The 13,755-nt window shown below is 47.4% G+C and overlaps 1 long non-coding RNA gene across 1 annotated transcript; it reads left to right on the forward strand.

Annotated features, from left to right (window-relative positions):
* Window positions 1-2,319: 2,319 nt before the first annotated feature.
* On the forward strand, window positions 2,320-4,656 carry LOC135978355 (uncharacterized). Its single transcript, XR_010595766.1, has 3 exons — window positions 2,320-2,402; window positions 2,926-3,049; window positions 4,539-4,656. It is a non-coding gene; the product is annotated as an uncharacterized LOC135978355 (long non-coding RNA).
* The last annotated feature ends 9,099 nt before the right edge of the window (window positions 4,657-13,755 follow it).

Consider the following 13,755-nt stretch of genomic DNA (forward strand, 5'->3'; position numbering starts at 1 on the left):
GAACCACCCCCGAGTTTACAGATTCATTAAATATTATCGCTAATGGGCCTGCTATTTCCCGCGCCAATTCCTTCAATATTCTCGGATGAAGATCGTCCGGTCCTCCCGACTTAGCCTCATTAAGGTGTTCAAATTTTGTTTCTACCTCGGATACGGTAATCCCCCATCCTGAACGCCCCTCTGTAGTGGTGCTAGTATCCCTAATCCCTTCATTGGCCTCATTAAACACCGATGCAAAATATTCATTGAGATATTGCGCCATGCCTAGATTGTCTTTAATCTCCTCTCCGGCAATAGTCTTCAGCGGTCCCACTTCTTCCTTCTTTGCTTTCTTCCTATTTATGTGGCTGTAAAACCTCTTACTATTGCTTTTAATTCCCCTCGCTAGGTCCAACTCTACACGGCCTTTGGCCTTTCTCACTCTATCTCTACGTTCTCTGACTTCACTTAGGTACATTTCCTTACTGATCCCTCCCCTCTTCCACTCTTTGTACGCTTTCTGTTTTTTCCTAATCGCCCCTTTGAGTCGGTCGCTCATCCAGCTCGGTCTAAATCTCTTGCTTAGTAATCTTTTTCCCTTTTTTGGAATACAGGCCTCTGACAGCTCATGCATCTTTAACTTAAAGTAATCCCAGGCTTCTTCTGCCTTTAAATTCATTAATATGTTTGCCCAATCCACTTCCCTTACCAGTCCCCTTAATTTGTTAAAATTGGCCTTTTTAAAATTATAAACCCTAATCTTTGACTTAATTCTGTTACTCCTTCCATGTATTTTAAACCGAATTAGCTCATGATCACTGGAGCCCAAATTGTCCCCTACTACCACTTCCTCAACGAGGTCCTCACTACTTACCAGAATCAAATCTAAAATGGCCTCCCCCCTCGTCGGTTCAGCTACCACTTGATGGAGGAATTGATCAGCAAGCACATCTAGGAACATCTGAGCCCTATTATTGCTACTAGCGTTTGTTCCCCAATCTATATCCGGGAAGTTAAAGTCCCCCATAATTACACAGTTTCTATTAGTAATTACTTCTCTAAACACATTAAATAGTTCCTTATCCATATCCTGGGTTGATCCCGGCGGTCTATAGCACACTCCAAGCACTATCCCCGGAGAGGCTCTAGTAGTCCTATTACCCAGTGTGAGTATTGCCCAGATGGACTCAGTATTGTCTAATCCATCAACTATTATTTCTTTACAGCTTATTTCACTATTGACATACAATGCCACCCCCCCACCTTTACCTTTGTTCCGGTCTTTCCTAAACAGCGCATACCCCTCCATACCTGTGTTCCAGTCGTGACTGCCATTCCACCACGTTTCTGTTATTCCTACGATATCTGGTTTCAGCTCTTGGACCAAGAGCTCCAATTCCTCCATTTTATTACCTAGGCTTCTGGCATTGGTGTATAGACACCCTAATGTATGTCGTTTAGCCTGTCTCCCATTAGTAGCACTATATGTTGCGGGCCTCCTTGTGTCCGTCCCCCCTGTCCTTCCTATGTCCAATCTCATCTCCCCGGCTATGTCTCCTCTCATTTTACTCACCTTCTCCATACTGTAATCTGGCGTGGAGATTAACTGTGCATCTCCCAACCGTCTCCCCAAACTTCCTAGTTTAAAGCTCTTTTGATAAGATGAGCTAGCCTCCCTCCCAGAAGTCTATTTCCTTCCCTACTTAGGTGAAGCCCATCCCGCGAGAACAGGTGTCTGTCCCCGAAAGCCTCCCAGTGGCCATACATCCCAAAGCCCTCCTTATAGCACCACTCCCTTAGCCAACTATTTATTCTCACAATCCTATCAGCCCTTTGCTGCCCTTCCCTTGGAACGGGCAGAATCCCACTAAAGATAATCTGAGCCTCTATCTCCTTGAGCGTCTTCCCCAGCCTGGCATAATCTCCCTTGATCCTCTCTAACGAGAACCTAGCCGTGTCATTTGTTCCTACATGAAGGATTATCAAGGGGTTCTTACCTGCTCCTTTTAGAATCCTTTTCAACCGCAACTGCTAGAGCCGCCTCCCTTCCCAACCTGGGTGGGGGTGGAGAAGAGGGTTCTGATAACTTGAGCTGTGGTTTGGAGGTGGAACAGCTGTCAAGGGCACTGACGGGGAGGTAGCAGGAGCTCACCCTACAAGGAGTGGGGTTGGCACTGGAGGTTACTAGAAAGGACAAGAAGACTCCATTCTGGGGTTGAGGAGGTGAATTCATCCCTCAGTGGTGGGCAGGTGCTGGGTGGAAATGCTGCTGGTTCCAGGTGCCCTTAATACCCCCTGATTCCTCGGGGCGTTTGAGTCTCTGACAGGTTCCCGTTCCCTTGCAGCAGGAGGATGTCACGGCCCAAGCGATGCACCAGCTCCACATCATCTGGCACTTGCGCCAGCTGCGTGAGACACTGCAGGTGTGTGTGTGTGTTGCTGGGGGGTGCTCTTCACCTCCCGTTGTGGAAAGTTGATCGAAAACTGTGGGGTTTAAATAGTGCTTGGACTCCACTGACACTAGATGCTGCCATCGTGTGGCTTATCATTAGTTTCTGGGATGACTTGGGGCAAGATCTCAACCTCCCCACAACCCCCTTCACTGCTGCCAGAATCCCTCCTGCCCCCCCCTGCTAGAGCTGCCTCCTGCCCAACCTGGGTGGGGGTGGAGAAGAGGGTTCTGATAACTTGAGGTGTGGTTTGGAGGTGGAACAGCTGTCAAGGGCACTGAGGGGGAGGTAGCAGGAGCTCACCCTACAAGGAGGGGGGTTGGCACTGGAGGTTACTAGAAAGGACAAGAAGATTCCATTCTGGGGTTCAGGAGGTGAATTCATCCCTCAGTGGTGGGCAGGTGCTGGGTGGAAATACTGCTGGTTCCAGGTGCCCTTAATTCCCCCTGATTCCTCGGGGCGTTTGAGTCTCTGACAGGTTCTCGTTCCCTTATAGCAGGAGGACGTCACGGCCAAAGCGATTCACTATCTCCGCATCATCCGGCACTTGCGCCAGGTGCCAGAGACATTGCAGGGGTTGTGCCTCTGAGGCCTTGAGCAACTCCCGCTCCCTGCTGCAGGTACTGCTCTGGCTGACTGTAAATTGGTAGCTAGAGGAAGGGGCAATGGAGCTCCCTGGCACTCACTGAAAGGGAAAGTGGTGGATTCTCCATCTCTTGATGTCATTGAATGAAGACTAGATGCCTTTCTGGAATGTGTGTGCCCAAAAAGTAACTATTATACTATACTGGAAGCCTATGATATGGAGGGGGTTAGATGAGATGCTCTAAAGGTCTCTTGTGGCCATAAAGTCTACTAATTTTGGAAACACTGAGTGTAGCATTGGGAGCAGCCTCTGATATTTTACTGTCTAGCCAGCTTGCTTCTTAGAATGAAGATGCATTTTTTGGGATGATCCACAGAGAGTAGCTCAAACCTTCAAAGTGTCAGGCCAACAGCAGGACATGAGCACTTTAGGGTTTGGTTGGGTGTGGCAGTGATATCACAAAGGCTTTTTCAAGGACCTCAGCGTACTGGTCAAAGGTGTTAGGGAAATGGTGACCTCAGAGAGAGATGCTGACATGAGCCAGGCAGGACAGGGGGCAGGGCCAGGGAAACCTCAGAGACCCCTGTGGCTTTGCTTCAGCAAGTCTCCTTCTCGAGGTCTCTCTTTGAGGACTGAGAGAGTATTAGGGTTCACGTATGTGAGTGCGAGCAGGAGCCTCTTTCCAGTTTTCTCCTTTCCTTTAACTGATTTTACTAGAAAAGAGACGTCCCTGTTGAGAAGGTAAGAGCCTCCAAGAGGTTTTGGAACCTGCTCAGTCTGATCTATCTCGTGCCAGCTGAATTCTAGGCATGGAAAACACTAGTTTAAGGTGGCAGAATTTTATTCCCTCCCTGGGATTTTGCCCCTTAGAATCACTGGGGACATTAGGGTTTGTTCTTTTCGCTTTACCTTTTCCTCCATCCCTCCTTCCTTTCTCTTCATCTCTTACTTCTTTTGTCCTTTCTCCTGTTCCCCTCCCACCACCAGGAGTGGTGGGTGGGTGTGTTTGTGTGTGTGTTGCTGGGGGTGCTCTTCACCTCCCCTTGTTGGGAGTTGATCCAAAACTGTATGGTTGAAATAGTGCTTGGACTCCACAGACACTAGATGCTGCCATCCTGTGGCTTAGCGTTAGTGTCTCGGATGACTTGGGCAAGATCTCAACCTCCCCGCAACCCATTTCACTGATGCCAGAATCCCTCCTGCCCCCACTGCTAGACCCGCCTCCCAGCCCAACCTTGGTGGGGGTCTAGAAGAGGTTTCTGATGACTTAAGCTGTGGTTTGGAGGTGGAACAGCTGTCAAGGACACTGAGCGGGAGGTAGCAGGAGCTCACCCTAGAAGGAGGGGGATTGGCACTGGAGGTTACTAGAAAGGACAAGAAGACTCCATTCTGGGATTCAGGAGGTGAATTCATCCCTCAGTGTTGGGCAGGTGCTGAGTGGAAATACTGCTGATTCCAGGTGCCCTTAATTCCCCCTGATTCCTCGGGGCGTTTGAGTCTGACTGGTTCTCATTCCCTTGCAGCAGGAGGGCGTCACGGCCAAAGTGAGGCACCAGCTCCGCATCATCCATCACTTGCGCCAGGTGCCAGAGACACTGCAGGGGTTGTGCCTCTGAGGCCTTCAGCAACTCCCGCTCCCTGTTGCAGGTACTGCTCTGGCTCACTGTAAATGGGGAGCTAGTGGAAGGGGAAATGGAGCCCCCTGGCACTCAGTGAAAGGGAAAGTGGTGGATTCTCCATCTCTTGAAGTCATTGAATGAAACTAGATGCCTTTCTGGAATGTTTGTGCCCAAAAAGTAACTATTGTCCTATACAGGAAGCCTATGATATGCAGGGGGTTAGATGAGATGCTCTAAAGGTCTCTTCTGGCCATAAAGTGTATTAATTTTGGAAACACTGAGTGTAGCATTGGGAGCAGCCTCTAATGTTTTACTGTCTAACCGGCTTGCTTCCTAGAATGAAGACGCATTGAGTGGGGTGATCCACAGAGAGTAGCTCAAACCTTCAAAGTGTCAGGCCAGCAGCAGGATATTAGCACTTCAGGGGATGGGTGGGTGTGGCAGTGACATCACAAAGGCCTTTTGCAGGACCTCAGCATATTGGTCAAAGGTGTTAGGGAGGTGGTAACCTCAGAGAGAGATGCTGCCATCAGCGAGGCAGGACAGGGGCGCATGGCCAGGGAAACCTCAGAGACCCCTGTGGCTTTGCTTCAGCAAGTCTCCTTCTCGAGCTCTCTTTGAGGACTGAGAGAGTATTAGGGTTCACATATGTGAGTGTGAGCAGGAGCCTCTTTCGAGTTTTCTCCTTTCCTTTTACCCATTTTACTAGAAAACAGAAGTCCCTGTTGAGAAAGTAAGTGCCTCGGAGAGGTTTGTAACCTGTTCAGTCTGATCCACCTGGTGCCATCTGAATTCTAGGCATGGAAAACACTAGTTTAAGGTGGCAGAATTTTATTCCCTCCCTGGGATTTTGTCCCGTAGAATAACTGGGGATATTAGGAATACAACAAGGAGTCTGGTGGCACCTTAAAGACTAACAGATTTATTTGGGCATAAGCTTTCGTGAGTAAAAACCTCACTTCTTCGGATGCATAGAGTGAAAGTTACAGATGCAGGCATTATATACTGACACATGGAGAGCAGGGAGTTACTTCACAAGTGGAGAACCAGTGTTGACAGGGCCAATTCATAAATCAGGGTGGATGTAGTCCACTCCCAATAATAGATGAGGAGGTGTCAATTCCAGGAGAGGAAAAGCTGCTTCTGTAGTGAGCCAGCCACTCCCAGTCCCTATTCAAGCCCAGATTAATGGTGTTGAATTTGCAAATGAATTTTAGTTCTGCTGTTTCTCTTTGAAGTCTGTTAGAGCCGCCTCCCAGCCCAACCTGTGTCGGGGTGGAGAAGAGGGTTCTGATGACTTGAGCTGTGGTTTGGAGGTGGAATATCTGTGAAGGGCACTGAGCAGGAGGTAGCAGGAGCTCACCCTACAAGGAGGAGGGTTGACTCTGGAGGTTTCTAGAAAGGAGAAGAAGACTCCATTTTGGGGTTCAGGAGGTGAATTCATCTGTCATTGATGGGCAGGTGCTGGGTGGAAATACTGCTGGTTCCAGGTTCCCTTAATTCCCCCTGATTCCTCGGGGCGTTTGAGTCTCTGACAGGTTCTCGTTCCCTTGCAGCAGGAGGACGTCACGGCCAAAATGATGCACCAGCTCCGCATCATCCTGCACTTACGCCACGTGCCTGAGACACTGCAGGGGCTGCGCCTCTGAGGCCTTCAGGAACTCCCGCTCCCTGCTGCAGGTACTGCTCTGGCTCACTGTAAATGGGGAGCTAGTGGAAGGGGAAATGGAGCCCCCTGGCACTCACTAAAAGGGAAAGTGATGGATTCTCCATCTCTTAATGTCATTTAATTTAGACTAGATACCTTTCTGGAATGTTTGTACCCAAAAAGTAACTATTGTACTATACAGGAAGCCCATGATATGCAGGGGCTTAGATTAGATGCTCTAAAGGTCTCTTCTGGCCATAAAGTGTAGTAATTTTGGAAACACGGAGTGTAGCATTGGGAGCAGCCTCTGATGTTTTATTGTCTAGCCGGCTTGCTTCCTAGAATGAAGACCCATTGAGTGGGGTGATTCACACAGAGTAGCTCAAACCTTCAAAGTGTCAGGCCAGCAGGAGGACATTAGCACTTCAGGGTTTGGTTGGGTGTGGCAGTGACACCACAAAGGCCTTTTGCAGGACGTCAGCTTATTGGTCAAATGTGTTAGGGAGGTGGTGACCTCAGAGAGAGATGCTGACATCAGAGAGAGATGCTGACATGAGGGCCAGGGAAACCTCAGAGACCCCTGTGGCTTTGCTTCAGCAAGTCTCCTCCTTGAGGTCTCTCTTTGAGGAAAGTAAGTGCCTCGGAGAGGTTTGTATCCTGTTCAGTCTGATCCACCTGGTGCCAGCTGAATTCTAAGCATGGAAAACACTAGTTCAAGGTCGCAGAATTTTATTCCCTCCCTGTGATTTTGTCCCGTAGAATCACTGGGGACATTAGTGTTTGTCCTTTTCGTTTTACCTTTTCCTCCCTCCCTCCTTCCTTTCTCTTCATCTCTTACTTCTTTTGTCCTTTCTCCTGTTTCCCTCCCACCACCGGGAGTGGTTTGTGTGTGTGTGTGTGTTTGTGTGTTGCTGGGGGTGCTCTTCACCTCCCTTTGTGGGGAGTTCATCCAAACCTGTGTGGTTGAAATAGTGCTTGGACTGCACTGACACTAGATGCTGCCATCGTGTGGATTAGCATTGGTGTCTGGGATGACTTGGGGCAAGATCTCAACCTCCCCGGAACCCACTTCACTGCTGGCAGAATCCCTCCTGCCACCCCTGCTAGAGCCGCCTCCCTGGCCAACCTGGGTGGGGGTGGAGAAGAGGGTTCTGATAACTTGAGCTGTGGTTTGGTGGTGGAACATCTGTCAAGGGCACTGAGAGGGAGGTAGCAGCAGCTCACCCTTCAAGGAGGGGATTTGGCACTGGAGGTTACTAGAAAGGACAAGAAGACTCCATTCTGGGGTTCAGGAGGTGAATTCATCCCTCAGCGGTGGGCAGGTGCTGAGTGGAAATACTGCTGGTTCCCGGTGCCCTTAATTCCCCCTGATTCCTCGGGGCGTTTGAGTCTCTGACAGGTTCTCGTTGCCTTGCAGCAGGAGGACGTCACGGCAAAAGTGATGCACCCGCATCATCCGCCACTTGCGCCAGGTGCCTGAGACACTGCAGGGGCTGTTCCTCTGAGTCTTTCAGCAACTCCCGCTCCCTGCTGCAGGTACTGCTCTGTCTCACTGTAAATGGGGAACTAGTGGAAGGGGAAATGGAGCCCCCTGGCACTCACTAAAAGGGAAAGTGGTGGATTCTCCATCTCTTAATGTCATTGAATGAAGACTAGATGCCTTTCTGGAATGTGTGTGCCCAAAAAGTAACTATTGTACTATACAGGAGGCCTATGATATGCAGGGGCTTAGATGAGATGCTCTAAAGGTCTCTTGTGGCCATAAAGTCTACAAATTTTGGAAACACTGAGTGTAGTATTGGGAGCAGCCTGTGATGTTTTACTGTCTAGCCGGCTTGCTTCCTAGAATGAAGACGCATTGAGTGGGGTGATCCACAGAGAGTACCTGTGTCAAGGCTGTATCCCCACTTTGAAGTTTAGGGTACAAATGTAGGGGCCTGCATGAAAACTTCTAAGCTTAACCACCATCCCAAGGCTAATTTCCTCCCCTGGGTAGCCTTGAGAAACCTTTCACCAATTCCCTGGTGAATACAAATCCAACCCCCTTGGATCTTAAAACAAGGAGAAATTAACCATCCCCCCTCCTTCCTCCCACCAACTCCTGGTGAATCAAGATCCAAACTCCTTGGATCTTAAAACAAGGAAAAATCAATCAGGTTCTTATAAATAAGGCTTTTAATTAAAGAAAAAGGTAAAAATCATCTCTGTAAAATCAGTATGGAAATTAACCTTACAGGGTAATCAAACTTAAAGAGCTCAGAGGACTCCCCTCTAGTCTTAGGTTCAAAGTACAGCAAACAAAGATAAACACTCTAGTAAAAGGTACATTTACAAGTTGAGAAAACAAAGGAAAACTAACACGCCTTGTTTGAAATAGGAGAGACTTGTTTAGAAAGATGTGGAGAACCTGGATTGATGTCTGGTCCCTCTCAGTCCCGAGGGCGAACACCCACACAAACAAAGAACACAAACAAAAGCCTTCCCCTCCCCAAGATTTGAAAGTATCTTGTCCCCTTATTGGTCCTTTAGGTCAGATGCCAGCCAGGTTACCTGAGCTTCTTAACCCTTTAGAGGGAAAAGGATTTTGGAGTCTCTGGCCAGGAGGATTTTATAGTACTGTACACAGGACAGCTGTTACCCTTCCCTTTATAGTTATGACAACCTCAAAGCTTCAAAGTGTCAGGCCAGCAGCAGGACATTAGCACTTCAGGGTTTGGTTGGGTGTGGCAGTGACATCACAAAGGCCTTTTGCAGGATGTCAGCTTATTGGTCAAATGTGTTAGGGAGGTGGTGACCTCAGAGAGAGATGCTGACATCAGCCAGGCAGGACAGGAGCACAGGGCCAGGGAAACCTCAGAGACCCTGTGGCTTTGCTTCAGGAAGTCTCCTTCTCGGGGTCTTTCTTTGAGGACTGAGAGAGTATTAGGGTTCACGTACATGAGTGCGTGCAGGAGCCTCTTTCGAGTTTTCTCCTTTCCTTTTACTGATTTTACTAGAAAACAGACGTCCCTGTTTAGAAGGTAAGAGCCTCCAAGAGGTTTTGGCAGCTGCTCAGTCTGATCCACGTGGTGCCAGCTGAATTCTAGGCATGGAAAACAGTAGTTTAAGATGGCAGAATTTTATTCCATCCCTTGGATTTTGTGCCGTAGAATCACTGGGGACATTAGGGTTTGTCCTTTTTGTTTTACCTTTTCCTCCATCCCTCCTTCCTTTCTCTTCATCTCTTACTTCTTTTGTCCTTTCTCCTGTTCCCCTCCCACCACCAGGAGTGGTGTGTGTGTGTGTGTGTGTGTGTGTGTGTTGCTGGGGGTGCTCATCACCTCTCCTTGTGGGAAGTTCATCGAAAACTGTGGGGTTGAAATAGTGTTTGGACTCCACTGACACTAGATGCTGCCATCCTGTGGCTTAGCATTAGTGTCTGGGATGACTTAGGTCAAGATCTCAACTTCCCCGCAACCCACTTCCCTGCTGCCAGAATCCCTCCTGCCCCCCCTGCTAGAGCCGCCTCCCTGGCCAACCTGGGTGGGGGTGGAGAACAGTGTTTTTTTCATACATTCATAGATTCTAGGACTGGAAGGGACCTCGAGAGGTCATCGAGTCCAGTCCCCCGCCCGCATGGCAGGACCATGTAACGGACTTATTAGATAAGGGAAATGCGGTGGACCTAATATACCTGGATTTCAGTAAAGCGTTTGATACTGTACCCCATGAGGAATTATTGGTTAAACTGGAAAACATGGGGATCGATATGAAAATCCAGAGGTGGATAAAGAATTGGTTAATGGGGAGAATGCAGCGGGTCGTATTAAAGGGTGAACTGTCGGGTTGGAGGGAGGTTACTAGTGGAGTGCCTCAAGGTTCGGTTTTGGGACCCATTTTATTTAATCTATTTATAACTGACCTCGGAACCGATTGCAAGAGTGGGCTGATAAAGTTTGCGGATGATACGAAGGTGGGAGGAGTTGCAAATTCGGAGGAGGATAGGGATATTCTGCAGGGAGACTTGAATGAGCTTGTGAATTGGAGTGTCAGAAATAAGATGAAATTTAATAGTGAAAAGTGTAAGGTGATGCACTTGGGGATGACTAATAACAATTTTAGTTACAAGATGGGGACGCATTGGTTAGAAGTAACGGAAGAGGAGAAGGACCTAGGGGTCCTTGTAGACCGCAGGATGACTATGAGTCGACAATGTGACGTGGCTGTGAAAAAAGCCAATGCGGTCTTGGGATGTATTAGGCGAGGTATATCTAGTAGGGATAAGGAGGTCCTGCTTCCGTTGTATACGGCGCTGGTGAGACCTCATTTGGAGTACTGTGTGTAGTTCTGGTCTCCCATGTTTAAAAAAGATGAACTCAAATTGGAACGGGTGCAGAGAAGGGCGACTAGGATGATCAGAGGAATGGAAAACCTGTCGTATGAAAAGAGATTAGAGGAGCTCGGGTTGTTTAGTCTGACAAAACGAAGGCTGAGGGGGGATATGATTGCTATCTTTAAATATATCAGAGGGATAAATACAAGGGAGGGAGAGGAATTATTTCAGCTGAGTACTAATGTGGACAGGAGAACCAATGGATATAAACTGGCCGTGGGGAAGTTCAGGCTTGAAATCAGACGAAGGTTTCTGACCGTCAGAGGGGTGAAATATTGGAACGGCCTTCCGAGGGAAACGGTGGGGGCAACGGACCTCTCTGGTTTTAAGATTAAGTTGGATAAGTTTATGGAGGGAATGGTTTAATGGTAAAACATAGTAGCCGAGGAAAACCAAGCAATGGTACGTAAATAGCATAATGGCAAACAAGGGTCAGGCTAGAGACTCTTGCCTACATGCTCGGGGTATTACTGATCGCCATATTTGGGGTCGGGAAGGAATTTTCCTCCAGGGTAGATTGGCTGAGCCGCTGGAGGTTTTTCGCCTTCCTCCGCAGCATGGGGCAGGGATCACTAGCAGGAGGGTCCCTGCCGATTGAAGTCACTAAAACACAGGATTGGGGACTTCAACGGCACAGTCCAGGGAAGGGTCTTGTGGCCTGCAGCATGCAGGGGGTCAGACCAGATGATCATAATGGTCCCTTCTGACCTTAAAGTCTATGAGTCTATAAGACCAAATACCATCCCTGATAGACATTTATCTAACCTACTCTTAAATATCTCAAGAGATGGAGATTCCACAACCTCCCTCGGCAATTTATTCCAGTGTTTAACCACCCTGACAGTTAGGAACTTTTTCCTAATGTCCAACCTAGACCTCCCTTGCTGCACTTTAAACCCATTGCTTCTGGTTCTATCCTTAGAGGCTAAGGTGAACAAGTTTTCTCCCTCCTCCTTATGACACCCTTTTAAATACCTGAAAACTGCTATCATGTCTCCTCTCAGTCTTCTCTTTTCCAAACTAAACAAAGCCAATTCTTTCAGCCTTCCTTCATAGGTCATGTTCTCAAGACCTTTAATCATTCTTGTTGCTCTTCTCTGGACCCTTTCCAATTTCTCCACATCTTTTTTAAAATGCGGTGCCCAGAACTGGACACAATACTCCAGCTGAGGCCTAACCAGAGCAGAGTAGAGCGGAAGAATGACTTCTCGTGTCTTGCTCACAACACACCTGTTAATACATCCCAGAATCAGGTTTGCTTTTTTTGCAACAGCATCACACTGTTGACTCATATTTAGCTTGTGGTCCACTATAACCCCTAGATCCCTTTCTGCCGTACTCCTTCCTAGACAGTCTCTTCCCATTCTGTATGTGTGAAACTGATTGTTCCTTCCTAAGTGGAGCACTTTGCATTTGTCTTTGTTAAACTTCATCCTGTTTAACTCAGACCATTTCTCCAATTTGTCCAGATCATTTTGAATTATGACCCTGTCCTCCAAAGCAGTTGCAATCCCTCCCAGTTTGGTATCATCCGCAAACTTAATAAGCGTACTTTCTATGCCAATATCTAAGTCGTTGATGAAGATATTGAACAGCGCCGGTCCCAAAACAGACCCCTGCGATACCCCACTCGTTATGGCTTTCCAGCAGGATTGGGAACTATTAATAACAACTCTCTGAGTACGGTTATCCAGCCAGTTATGCACCCACCTTATAGTAGCCCCATCTAAATTGTATTTGCCTAGTTTATCAATAAGAATATCATGCGAGACCGTATCAAATGCCTTACTAAAGTCTAGGTATACCACATCCACAGCCTCACCCTTATCCACAAGGCTCGTTATCCTCTCAAAGAAAGCTATCAGATTGGTTTGACATGATTTGTTCTTCACAAATCCATGCTGGCTGTTCCCTATCACCTTACCACCTTCCAAGTGTTTGCAGATGATTTCCTTAATTACTTGCTCCATTATCTTCCCTGGCACAGAAGTTAAACTCACTGGGGTCTGTAGTTTCCTGGGTTGTTTTTATTTCCCTTTTTATAGATGGGCACTATATTTGCCCTTTTCCAGTCTTCTGGAATCTCTCCCGTCTCCCATGATTTTCCAAAGATAATAGCTAGAGGCTCAGATACCTCCTCTATTAGCTCCTTGAGTATTCTAGGATGCATTTCATCAGGCCCGGGTGACTTGCAGGCATCTAACTTTTCTAAGTGATTTTTAACTTGTTCTTTTTTTATTTTATCTGCTAAACCTACCCCCTTCCCATTAGCATTCACTATGTTAGGCATTCCTTCAGACTTCTCGGTGAAGACCGAAACAAAGAAGTCATTAAGCATCTCCGCCATTTCCAAGTTTCCTGTTACTGTTTCTCCCTCTTCACTAAGCAGTGGGCCTACCCTGTCTTTGGTCTTCCTCTTGCTTCTAATGTATTGATAAAAAGTCTTCTTGTTTCCCTTTATTCCCGTAGCTAGTTTGAGCTCATTTTGTGCCTTTGCCTTTCTAATCTTGCCCCTGCATTCCTGTGTTGTTTGCCTATATTCATCCTTTGTAATCTGTCCCAGTTTCCATTTTTTATATGACTCCTTTTTATTTTTTAGATCATGCAAGATCTCATGGTTAAGCCAAGGTGGTCTTTTGCCACATTTTCTATCTTTCCTAACCAGCGGAATAGCTTGCTTTTGGGCCCTTAATAGTGTCCCTTTGAAAAACTGCCAACTCTCCTCAGTTGTTTTTCCCCTCAGTCTTGATTTCCATGGGACCTTACCTATCAGCTCTCTGAGCTTACCAAAATCTGCCTTCCTGAAATCCATTGTCTCTATTTTGCTGTTCTCCCTTCTACCCTTCCTTAGAATTGCAAACTCTATGATTTCATGATCACTTTCACCCAGGCTGCCTTCTACTTTCAAATTCTCAACGAGTTCCTCCCTATTTGTTAAAATCAAGTCAAGAACAGCTTCCCCCCAGTAGCTTTTTCAACCTTCTGAAATACAAAGTTGTCTCCAATGCAGTCCAGGAATTTGTTGGATAGTCTGTGCCCCGCTGTGTTATTTTCCCAACATATATCCGGATAGTTGAAGTCCCCCATCACCACCAAATCTT

Source organism: Chrysemys picta, unplaced genomic scaffold (assembly GCF_011386835.1).
Source record: "Chrysemys picta bellii isolate R12L10 unplaced genomic scaffold, ASM1138683v2 scaf223, whole genome shotgun sequence".
Classification (NCBI taxonomy): Eukaryota; Metazoa; Chordata; order Testudines; family Emydidae; genus Chrysemys; species Chrysemys picta.